This window comes from Pseudorca crassidens, chromosome 14 (genome assembly GCF_039906515.1).
Source record: "Pseudorca crassidens isolate mPseCra1 chromosome 14, mPseCra1.hap1, whole genome shotgun sequence".
Classification (NCBI taxonomy): Eukaryota; Metazoa; Chordata; class Mammalia; order Artiodactyla; family Delphinidae; genus Pseudorca; species Pseudorca crassidens.
In genome coordinates this window covers 13,661,222-13,673,946 of record NC_090309.1, presented here as the reverse complement: position 1 = coordinate 13,673,946, position 12,725 = coordinate 13,661,222, and positions in this window count along the sequence as shown.

Genomic DNA, 12,725 nt, shown 5'->3' with positions numbered 1-12,725 from the left:
TGTCCTTGGAGGTCTAAAGCAGGCCATGGGGCAGGGATACTTTCAGCATCCAAAGCCAATCTCCTTTCCAACCTATCCCTGCCTCAGCTCCCTTACCCATCGCTGGGGACCGGCACTGCTGAGCTGGGTTCAGAGTTCAAGGGGCTGCTCCTACAGCCCAGCCAGAGGCCAGAGTCTCCCTCCGTATTTCCTAACCAGGAGCAACCGCTGAGGCCTGAGCGTACACAGGGCAGACCTGGAGAGACCACACATTAGTGTGAACTTTTTTCTTTTTGAAGTGAAATTCACAAAACACAAAGTTACCATTTAAAAATGGATATAATCCAGTGGTATTTAGTACATTCGTGATGTTGTCCAGCCACCGCCTCTATTTAATTCCAAATCATTTTCATCTCCCCAAAGGAAATCTCTGTCCCAATTAAGCAGTCTCTCCTTATTGCTCCCTTCCCCCTCTAGCCCCTGGTAACCACGAATCTTCATTTTCTCTCTATTGATTTACATATTCCGAATATTTCGCATAAACAGAATCGTACAACATGTGGATTTTTGTGTTTGGCTTCCTTCACTTGCAGTAATGATTTTGAGGTTCACCCATTTTGTAGCATGTATCAGTACTTCATTCCTTTTCTATGGCTGAGTAATATTCTGTTGTACATATTTACAACATTACGTTTATCCCGTCATCTATTAATGGACATTTGGGTTGTTTCTGTTTATTTGGCTACTGTCAATAATGCTGCTATAAACTTTCTTGTGTAAGTATGTATTGAGTACTTGCTTTCAGCTCTTTTGGGTCTATACCTAGGAGTATAATTGCTAGGTTATATGATAATTCTGTGTTTAACTTTTTGAGGACCTGCCAAACTGTTTCTATAGCAGCTGTGCCTTTTACATTTCCACCAACAGTGTATGAGGTTCCAGTTTCCCCACGTCCTCACCGACACCTGTTACTTTCTGTTCTTTTTTATTTATTTATTTTTAATATACCCATCACAGTGGCTGTGAGGTAGTATCTTTGTGATTTATTTTTATTTTTATTTATTTATTTTTTTGCAGTACGCGGGCCTCTCACTGTTGTGGCCTCTCCCACTGCGGAGCACAGGCTCCAGACGCGCAGGCTCAGTGGCCATGGCTCACGGGCCCAGCCGCTCCGCGGCATGTGGGATCTTCCCGGACCGGGGCACGAACCCGTGTCCCCTGCATCGGCAGGCGGACTCTCAACCACTGCGCCACCAGGGAAGCCCCCTTATTGTGCTTTTGATTTGCATTTTCTTAATGGCTAATGATGTTAAACATCTTTTCATATGCTTCTTGGCTATTTGTATTTCTTATTTGTGTGGCTATTCAAATCCTTTGCGCATTAAAAAGATTAGGTTGTCTTTTTGTTGTTGAATTATAAGAACTCTTTATATATTCTGGATACCAGGCTCTTCTCTGATATATGATTTGCAACTATTTTCTCCCATACAGCTGCTTGTCTTTTCACTTTGTTAATAATGTCCTTTAATGCACGTAACTTTCTAATTTTGATGAAGTCCAATATTTCTATTTTTCTCTTGCTGCTCATGCTTTTGGTGTCATATTTCAAAATCAGTTGCTAAATCCAGGGTCATGAAGATCTACCCTGATGTTTTCTTCTAAGAGTTTTATAGTTTTAGCTCTTATAATTCAGTTATTGATCCACTTTGAGTTTACGTTTATACATGGTGTGAGGTAGGGGTCCAACCTCATCCTTTTGCATGTGGATATCAAGTTGTTCTGGCATCATTTGTTGAAGAGACTATTCTACCCCCATTGAATAGTTTTAGTATGCTTGTTGAAAGTCAGTTGACCACAGAGGTATGGGCTTATTTCTAGACTCTCAATTCTATTTCATTGATGTATATGTCTGTCCTTATGCCAGCAACACATCATTTTGATTACTGTAGTGTGGTAGTCAAGTTTATGTCAACTTGACTAGGCCACAGATGCCCAGATATCTGTTTAAACATCACTCTGGGTGTGTCTGTGAGATTGTTTCTAGAAGAGAGTAGCATGTGAATTAGTGGACTGCTTAAAGCAGATGGTCCAACCTAGTGTGGGTGAGTAACATCCACTGTGTTGAGGGCCTGAATAGAACAAAAAGGTGAAGGAAAGTTAGATCTGCCCTCCTTCTGCCTGTTTGCCTGAGATGGGGCATTGATCTTCTCTTGCTCTTAGCACTCCTGGTTCTCAGGTCTTTGAACTAGAACTGGAATCTACACCTTTGGCTCTCAGGCCTTTGAACAACAAAACCCAGGCTTTTTTGGGTCTCCAGCTTACAGACAGAAGTTCATGGGACTTCTCAGCCATCATGCCTGAGACAGCCAATACCTTTAATAAATCATATCTATCTATCTATATCTATATCTATATCTATACCTCTTATTGGTTCTCTTTCTCTGAAGAACCCTGATTAATACATGTAATTTTGTAGTAAGTTTTAAAATGGAGAAGTGTGAGTTGTCTAACTCTGTTCTTTTAAAATATTGTTTTAACTATCTGGGGCCCCTTATATTTCCATGTGAATTTAAGAGTCAGCTTTTCCATTTCTGCAAAAAAAGCTGTTGAAACTTTAATAGGAATTGCATTGAATTTGTAGATTGCTTTGGGTAGTATTGCCATCTTAACAATATTATGTTTTCCAACCCATGAACATAGAATTTCTTTCCATTTATTTAGGTCTTCTCTAATTTCCTTCAGCAATTTTTTTTTCTTTTCTTGGTTTCAGTGTACAAGTCTTTCACCTTTTTGGTTAAACTTATTCTTTGGTATTTTATTCTTTTGGATGCTATTGTAAATTGAATTGTTTTCTTAATTTCCTTTTTAGATTGCTCACTGCTGGTGTATAGAAACACACCTGATTTTTGTGTATTGATCTTGTACCGTGCAACTTTGCTTAATGTTTATTAGCTCTAGTAGTTTTTCTGTGTGTGTGGATTCTTTGAGATTTTCTTCTTATAGGATCATGCCATCTCAGAATAGAGATAGTTTTACTTCTTCCTTTCCTATTTGGATGCCTTTATTTCTTTTTCTTATCTAATTGCTTTGGTAAAACTACCAGTATAATGTGGAATAGCAATGGTGAAAGCAAATAACTTTGTTTCATTTTTGATCTTAGGTGAAAAGCTTTCAGTCTTTCACCATTGAGTGTAATGTTGGCTACGGTTTTGCTGTACACATAAATGTATGCTATCGTGTTGAATAAGTTCCCATCTATTGCTAATTTTCTGAGTGTTTTTTAAGATGAAAAGTTATTGGATTTTCTCAAATGCTTTTTCTGCTTCAAGTGAGATGATTCTGTGGGTTTTTCCCCCCTTTGTTCTGTTAATGTGGTGTATTACATTGATTAATTTTCTTATGTTGAATGGTCCCTTCATTCCTAGAACAAATCCCACTTGGTCACAATGTGTAATCTTTTTAACATGCAGTTCGGTTTGGTTTGCTAGTATTTTGTTGAGGATTTTTGTATCTATATTCTTAAGGGATATTGGTCTCTAGTGTGACCTTTGTACAAGATCAACCACTGAGCTGCTTTGGCCTGTGAATGCTTTCAGAGCTGTAGCCAATCCTGTGCTGTAGTCAATGCAGCAGAGGCATTAATGACTGTAAATCATCTAAGCTGAGCCACGTTTCCAGTTTTACTCTCCAGCCTCTGCAGGCTCTGCTGATCTAGAAGAGCTTTCTTGTCCTCATGCCATTCATTCAACAAACACGTAGAGGGAGCCATCTAACCCCGTGTTCAGCCCAGGGAAATCAAGGTGTATGAGAGCCAGTTCCTGCCCTTCAGGAGCTGCGTCTCTTGCGTGACACAGACGTGTTGCCAGACAATTACAATTGCAGTCAGTTCAAGCTCCACATCACACATGAACTCCCGTGCTAAAATCCACGGTCCTGATACTTACCTGCCCTGAGTCCTCTGTCCCTGATCCTTCTGTACCCATCATTCTCAGCGGGTGGTTGCAGGGAAGGGAGGCAAGTGTGGTGTTGGGAAAGCAGGGGCCCCTTCTAGCCCTGCCACTCACCATCTGGGTAACTTGGGTACATTTACTCAACTCTTTGAGCCCCAGTTTTCTCAATTGTATACTGGAAAAAATGATCCTAACGTTGCGGGGGACAGTGATGCAGACACGTGAACTTTCTAGTAAAGAACTTTCAAGTTAAGGGCCTCAGATGATGTGAAGTGCATCTGAAACAGCCTGAAACAGGTTATTGCTTCCTGATGAAACACAACTAGCCCAGACACTCTTAGAAAGCCCAAGCCATTCAGCCTAAAAACTTTCCCAACCTCCAGACACAGCTTTAGATATACTAACTATTCATAACCAGATTGCACCCTCCCCAAATTATTCCTTATTTGAATCTTTACCTTATACCTCAACATGTCAGCCTGTATTTGAAACATATAAGGCGTGGTTTAGGCTGGTGTTTCCCTCCCTGTCGTTATTCACCCCTCACCTTTATTTTTCCAGATTTATCTATTCCAGGATGGCATTTTCTCTAAATTGACCTAAAAAGAAAAGCTCAAGTAAATTAATTTTTTTTAAAAGTCTAATGAAAAATGCCATAAATGGAAAGTAACTGTTACATACGATGCAAACAAAAGCTGAAGTCAGCAGGGGAGGTTAACAGCCCTAGAGAGGGGTGTAAAGACACATTAGCACTGAATGGAGCCTCTCTCCTTGCACAAGGAACGCAGGAGAACAGTGAACCGCCTTCTCCCTGTGTCATTCAATGTTGTTTGATGCTGTGTTTGTGCATTGCCTAAAGTAGCATTTGGAAACAAAGGTGGGAAGAGCACTGGGTCAGGTCTCAGAGGATCTGGGCTGGAATTGTTGCTTGGTTCTTCCAGCCCCTGAGGTCTTGAGTTCCTCCTTTGATAAATGGAGGTAAGATACCAGCCTTGTTTGTCTCCCTGGGTTGTCTTCAGGGACAAAGGAAATCAGGGACTCGATTTCTAAATTTTTGTTCAGTTGAACTTGAAGGCTAAGCCGGGCATTCTCAGAGGGAGAAGAAACCTCTGGGGAGGGGGCACCTTTCGTAGACTTATGGGGGCCTATGTTGATCGTCTGTGTTTGGAGTAGGGAGAGGGAACTACCGGCATTTCGTGGATGGGGACTAAGGATGCCAGATGTTCTACAAATGTGAGATGATACCAAACAGCAAACAATGGACACTCCAACAACCTGCAAGCCTCTCAAAGTCCATCCGGACCCACATCCAGGGGGGTTACCTGCTCATCATGACCCAATCCCAGAAATGAGCTCTATTATAGATACATCCACAAAGCCTTCCTTCCTACTTTCCTTCTTTGTATCTCACTTGTATTTCATTCTCTGCTTTATCTCAGTGCCTAGAACGATGACAGGAATTCAGTATTTGTTAACTACATGAATAGATAAATGCCTATTTTCCTATTAGGTTGTTCATATTTTCTTATTAAATGGTAGAAGCTTTTTGTCTATTAGGGTTATATCATTCAGGGCCAGATCAAGAGACAAACCATACCAGTAATTTAAACAGAGAAAATTAGATATAAAGAATTTTTAACTAATAAAATGTGGTTAACAACCAAAAGGGGTATAAAAAAACTACAGCAGGCAGACTTTCCTGGTGGTCCAGTGGTTAAGACTCTGCCCTTCTACTGCAGGGGGTACGGGTTCGACCCCTGGTGGGGGAACTAAGGTCTCACGTGGTACCGCCAAAAAATAAGAAAAAAGAAAAAGACTGAGGTAGGGATTGGCGAGCTTTTCGTGTAAAGGGCCAGGTGGTGAATAGTTTAGGTTTTGTGGAATAATAGGCACAATCAAGGATATTATGTAGGTACTTATATGACAACACAGAAAACAAATTTCCACAATCTTTGTATTGATGAAATTAAAACTATAATAATAATTGAGTACAAGCTTTGTAACAAAGTTCTTTAATGAGAAGAACGGGATCCACTGTTTTGGGATAACATTTTGCTTCTTTGGGGTTCCAGTGTGAAAACGGTTCTTTGATGAAGGGCTGTACACGAAACAGGCAGAGGGCTGGATCTGGCCTGCAGGCTGAAGGTTGCCCACCCTTGACGGTTAAAGGAGGGTGAACAGCGGAGAGAAACTTGGAAGAGGGCCTCCCATGACTGAGGTTCAGAGCTCTGCAGAGAGAACATAGATCTCTCGGGTCACACAGCCCCCCAGTGACAAAGAAATATGTCAGAGGGCTTGGGCTGCCGCTAGATCAAACACACACAAAGGCAAGAGTTGCTGCCCGGGAAAACTGGCAAACCCGGGAAAAGGAAGAAAGTCCCTCCAGCTCCCAGTTTATGGTGTCCCTCCAGCGCCCTCTACTGGCAGAGACTAACTAGCCGGCTGGCAAAGGAGACACGTTTACAGGGTCCAGTTTCACAAAGCGGAGCAAAGAAGCTGCTAGGAGCTAAGAGGCAATCATTTGATCACGGGCACAAGAGATATTAGTAGAGAGTGTTGCAAATATTTCTTCCCAATCTGTTTCTTACCTTTAAAATATTTATTTATTGGAAAGGTAGTAGTCTCATATAATACAAAATTCAAAATAGAAATGTACACTTTGAAAAGTTAGTCTACCAGCTACCTCCGTCTACCCGCTTCCCCCAGCTCAGTTCTTGCCCCCAGAGCCCAGTTACCAGTGTTTCGTGTATCTTTCTGGAGCTGCTCAATGCATATGCACAATGCATATCTTTTCATTTCTGTTTTAAAGAAAATGTACCACAAAATCTTCCGTTATATGCAGAGTTTAAGTGTTTTTGCAAATACACGGGGTTTTTTTCTCCTTTTTTTTTTTTTTTTTTTTTTTGCGGTTCGCGGGCCTCTCACTGCTGTGGCCTCTCCTGTTGCAGAGCACAGGCTCCTGACGCGCAGGCTCAGCGGCCATGGCTCACGGGCCCAGCCGCTCTGCGGCATGTGGTATCCTCCCGGACCGGGGGGTGAACCTGTGTCCCCTGCATCGGCAGGCAGACTCTCAACTACTGCGCCACCAGGGAAGCCCTATTTTTTTTTTCTTTTATGGCCCCTGGCTAACGTGTCTTGTTCAGGAAAGCCATTCATATTCCAAGATTGAGAACAATTTTCCTCTATTTTCTTCTAATACTTTTCTATTTTGGTTTTAAATTGACATCTTTAAACCAACTGGGTTTTTATATTTGAACAGAGTCTGAGGTGGGGATCAAATTTTATTTTCTTTGAAGTATGGCTATTGAATTGCTTCAATACCATTTAACCCAACCTTTCCAATGGATCCAAGTCATTTAATATCCAGGTCCCAGATCTCCAGCATCAGTAACAACCACCGAGGACAGCTTCATCCCACAAGTCCCACTCGTGGGTGCTACGTTTGCCAGGATGCTTCTTCTCTCTACTGGACCTTCTTCCCTCCTTCATGGGGTCCCAATCATGGGTGCTCTTCTTTCTGTACTTGGACTTCTCTGTGTTTCCTGGCGCCACTCTGGCCTTCCTCCTGTCCTCCTTGTGGGTCTCCTCTTCATCCCTGTGGTGCTTCCTCTTCCACGATACCTGCTCCTCATTGCCATGTCCTCCTCCCTTCTCCCTGGACCTTCCCGTCCAGCCTCCTTCTTGATCTCCTGCCTGATGGACGCCGGTGTGGTCCTCTGAGAAGCAGCTGGCCTCTTCTCTGTGTTGTGCTGTGTGTGGGCCAATGGTCATTCCTCGCACAGGTGGGCTTGGAAACCACCGGATATTGAAGAAATGGTCGTGTTTTTTCTGACAGTGATTTACAGGTTCCAGTCTTTGCCGGAAGTGATGACTATTGGACAGGGTGGGTAAGCGGCGTTCCACTGTTTTCGGCCTTTTGTAGGAACGGGGGGACTTATGGGGCCTCCTGAAGGGGACTCTCCGCTCCAGCATTGGAGGTCTGGGTGCAGTGTGGTCCTTTTCTCTGGACACAGAGTCTTCTGTCCCCTTTCTAAAGCAAACCTCTGGTTGTAATCCTCTGGCTCTTTGCTTTCTAATATAATCCTGAAGTTCATGTTGAAAAGAGTCATAAGTCTTAGAATTTTCCATTATATTGACTATGGATGAAACTCTGCTAAGGAAGATGAAGAAGAAACTTTCTGTTAATTGTTTTGCTATAAATGTATGCTTTTTTCTTGAAAAGATCAGGCTCTCCAATTTCTAGTGGAGATTATATTATAATCATGTGCTGTAAATACCATGTAGCCGTTGATTTTGAAAATATATGGTTTTGAAGCAAACAACCCAATCGAAAAATGGGCAGAAAACCTTAATAGACATTTCTCCAAAGAAGACATACAGGTGGCCAGTAGGCATATGAAAAGATGCTCGACATCACTAATCATTAGAGAAATGCAAATCAAAACTACAATGAGGTACCACCTCACACTGGTGAGAATGCCATCATCAAAAAATCTACAAACAACAAATGCTAGAGAGGGTGTGGAGGAAAGGGAACCCTCCTACACTGTTAGTGGGGGAATGTAAGTTGGTGCAGCCACTATGGAAAACAGTATGGAGGTTCCTCAAAAAACTAAATATAGAGTTACCGTATGATCCAGCAATCCCAGTCCTGGGCAGATACCCAGACAAAACTAACTCAAAAAGATACATGCACCCCCTATGTTCATAGCAGCACTATTCACAATAGCCAAAACATGGAAACAAACTAAGTGTCCATCGACAGATGAGTGGATAAAGAAGATGTGGTACATATATACAATGGAATACTACTCAGTCATAAAAAAGAACAAAATAATGCCATTTGCAGCAACATGGGTGCAACTAGAAATTATTCCACTAAGAGAAGTAGGTCAGAAAGAGAAAGACAAATACCACATGATATCACTTATATGTGGAATCTGAAATATGGCACAAATGAACATATCTACAAAACAGAAACAGACTCACAGACATAGAGATCAGACTTGTGGTTGCCAAGGGGGAGGGGGGGAAGGAGAGGGATGGACTGGGAATTTGGGGTTGGTAGATACACACTATTACATTTAGAATGCATAAACAATAAGGTCCTACTGTATAGCACAGGGAACTATATCCAATCTCTTGGGATAAACCAAGACTATTAAAGAATATTAAAAAAGGAATGTATATATGTATAAAACTGAGTCACTTTGCTGTACAGCAGAGATTGGCACAATACTGTAAATGAACTATACTTCAGTAAGAAAATATATGATTTTGACATAGACTGAGAATCATAAAATATAATGGACTAAGAAAATGAGTCTTTAAACACTGTGCAAATTTGAGGATCTGGAAATATATCATTAATGTCTAACATTTATCAGTGGTTACTGCTAGGTTTGGAGATTATAGATGGTTTTAGTCTTTCAACTTAATTGTACTTTGTGGGTTTTTTGCCATAAATAATATAACGTGTAATAAAAATAAGAAAATCAAGTCATTTTAAGAAAACAGAGAGAACATCAGGCAAATAAATGAAACTAAAATTATTTGTAAATTCTACAGAAACAGAACTGGCTAGTCCCTGTGCTTATGTGCCAAGAAAGAAATAATAGGGACCGTCATACATTTTCTCTCTCTCTCTCTTTCACACACACACACACACACACACAATGTGTACGTATGTATATATACACACACGCAGGCATACTTTAATCTCATAGCTGGGGTAAAAGAACAGAGGAAGATGCCACTTATTGTGATTAAAATCTGGACCTATTATTACTCCTATTTTACAGATGAGGAAACCGAGTTAGAGTTTAAATAACTTACTTAAGATCACACAGTCAGAAGGTGGAAGAGCCAAGATTTGAACCCAGGCAGAGGGTCCACAGCCTGCTCACTTAACCAGTCCAATATTGGTACCAACCTTCTAGGTGTTATGAGGACTCAAAGAGTGATGGGTACAGAGCAACTGGGCAGTGCCTGTCAGTTATGAATATTCTCATTAGGATGCTGGAATGACAGCCAGCAGCATTGAATGTGTTACTGGTGGTCTATTCTGAGAAGTTTTCTGTTATACTTTAGTGTTTTTATCTCTCCAGTTAATTAAAATAAATACCTGTTTGTGCTAAATGTAAAAAGTCACAGCAGCAAAATACACTATAAAATTAAACTCCGCTGATTTCACTCTCCGGAGATAACTACTGGACATATTCCTGTGTTACTGCAGACTAAAACTCTGTTCAACCAGGCGTGAGGTCAGATCGTACATTCTGGTGCGCAACTTAGCTTTTCTTCCCGAACAATATATTCAGACCCATTTTCTGTTTCAGAGCACAAAGGCTCTACCTTACCTTTAAGAGAGCTGCTTGGTGTGACAGAACAGGTGTGGACCATGATTCACCCCCCGCGCCGTGCGGCTGCGAGGCTTGCGGGCATCTTATTTCCCCAACCAGGGATCGATCCTGGGCCCTCTGCTGTGAAAGTGCTGAGTCCTAAACACTGGACCACCAGGGAATTCCCACCCCACTTCCCCCTCCCCTTTACTCCCCATGATTCTTTTAAAAAACATCATATCTCTGCAAATTTAGGTGCTCGTAGTTTTTAGCTAGGGCCAACAAAGCAGCTGTGTTTTGCAGACACCCAGAGACCTGGTCGGTAGGGCACAGTAGGGTGCTGGCCCAGAGGGGGCGCTGCGGGCTAGGGCCCTCGTCCTTGGGAAGGATCTGCTCCTGAAACACTACTGGCCAGGAGGGAAACCCCCTCCCCTAAATAGAATCTGAAGTGAGAACGAAGTTAACAGCAGAGAGGTTCCGTTTTTTGTGAAGGGTTCAGATTGATACCAGATTCTGGCGAAGGGAAATGTAATTTCAGAGAGGCCTCCGGTCACTCCCTCAGCATGGAAGAATGAGGAAGAGTGAAAATGTAGACAGTGATGATCTGTTAGTTCAGGGTGGTGGGTGAGAGCCCTGGGCATCCAGCCTTCGGGAGGAGGGTGGAATGCAAAGTCCCTGGGAGGACTCGCCTCCCAGGCACGGTGCGGTGGGGGGCTGGGTTCCCGCGCCCTCCGCTTCCGGTCTGGGTGCCTTTGGACAGGTTACAACTGTGGGCAGACGCGGATCTGGAGCCAGGCTGGCCACCTGTGCTGTTGACTTACATCCCTGCCTTATTCTCTCAGGGTCTCAGTTTCCTGTGTGCAGCGAACCCTGTGATGTGAGATGCAAATTGGTGTGATGTTGTATGTTCTCGCCTGCTCATGACGCATGTTCAGGGAGCACATACCCCGAGCCAGGTGATCTGCTCGGCCCTGGACACATAAGTGAACTGAAGAGACATGTTCTCTGCCCTGAGGAAGCTTACAGTGTAGTGTGATGGCCAGAAAATACCCTCCCCCCGCAACGCCCCGTGTCCAAATAGCAAAACAGCCATGACAAGTGCCGGTAAGGGGAGAGAGGAGAGGTTCAGGCCTGTCCACTGGGAGGTGGATGGGAGCGGACAGAGGCAGGGGGAAGCTGGCCCTGCCTACATGGGGCTCGGATATACGCAGAAAATGTAGGCACCATGAGATCCACCAAGCCCGGCCTCTGTTACCTACTACGCATCTCTGGAATCTACCCACTGCCCTCCCTCCAAGCTGCCGCCTCCCCAGTCCAAGCCCCGTCTCCTCACCGGCGCCACAGATCAGCCTCCATCCCCTTTCACCCACCCTTGAGTTCTTCTCCAGGAAGCAGCCAGCGAAACCTTCGAAATCTTTTTAAAGTCAATCTGATTACAGCCAGCGCGTTTTCACAGCCGCAGATACCGAGGCCAGACTCCGTATTCATTGTCCTGCGCTATTTCGTACAGGGACTTGAGCACGGGGGTGGGGCTATCCTGGGACCAATTCCCATGGATGCCGAGGGACGACTGGATGTCTCCTGCAGCCAAGCCCCTCTGTTTCTTATTGCTCTAAATAGTCCTTAGTAAGTCCCCAGGCCATCCACGTCCGACCTCTACCTATTCCTCAGTTTCCAAGTACCAGCTGCAACGGCCACCTCCCTTTTTTTTTTTTCCAGCCTTTATAGAATCCATGCTCCCTCTGGTCTCTACCCGCAACCTCCATCAACTTCTACCTTTCTTCACAGTCTGCTGGGTTATCGCTTTCCGGCCTACTTCTCAGCCTCATCTCTGTCCCTCTGGCTTTGTTTTTAGTTGGAATGCTCTATATGAAGACAAACTTGGCCACACTATAGGGTAGGAAGCAAAATTTGCCCCCCAAAATCCAAAAAACAGAAAAACCCATATCCAGTTGAAACCAAACTCTCTAAGGCATTTCCTTCTGCTCAGAGCTGCCATCCCCCCATGGAGATTCCACTCCACTCTCCTCCGAGGGGACTTGTGGGGAGTTTGGGGGGCTCGCACTGCCTGCAGGCTCTGTCTCCCTCAACTCCGTCCCTTCTTCTTTGACTCCGACCAGAACCCCAGGAGACACTCGCCGCTCCCCTGCTTCCCTCACACCGCATGGGCAGCGCCATCAGCAGCAGGTCCAGGCTGCTCTGCTTTCAAAATGCATCCAGGCCACTGTGACCGGTGTGAGATGATATCTCATTGTAGTTTTGCAACCTAAGTGTCCATCATTGGATGAATGGGTAAAGAAGATGTGGCACATATATACAATGGAATATTACTCAGCCATAAAAAGAAACGAAATTGAGTTATTTGTAGTGAGGTGGATGGACCTAGAGTCTGTCATACAGAGTGAAGTAAGTCAGAAAGAGAAAAGCAAATACCATATGCTAACACATATATATG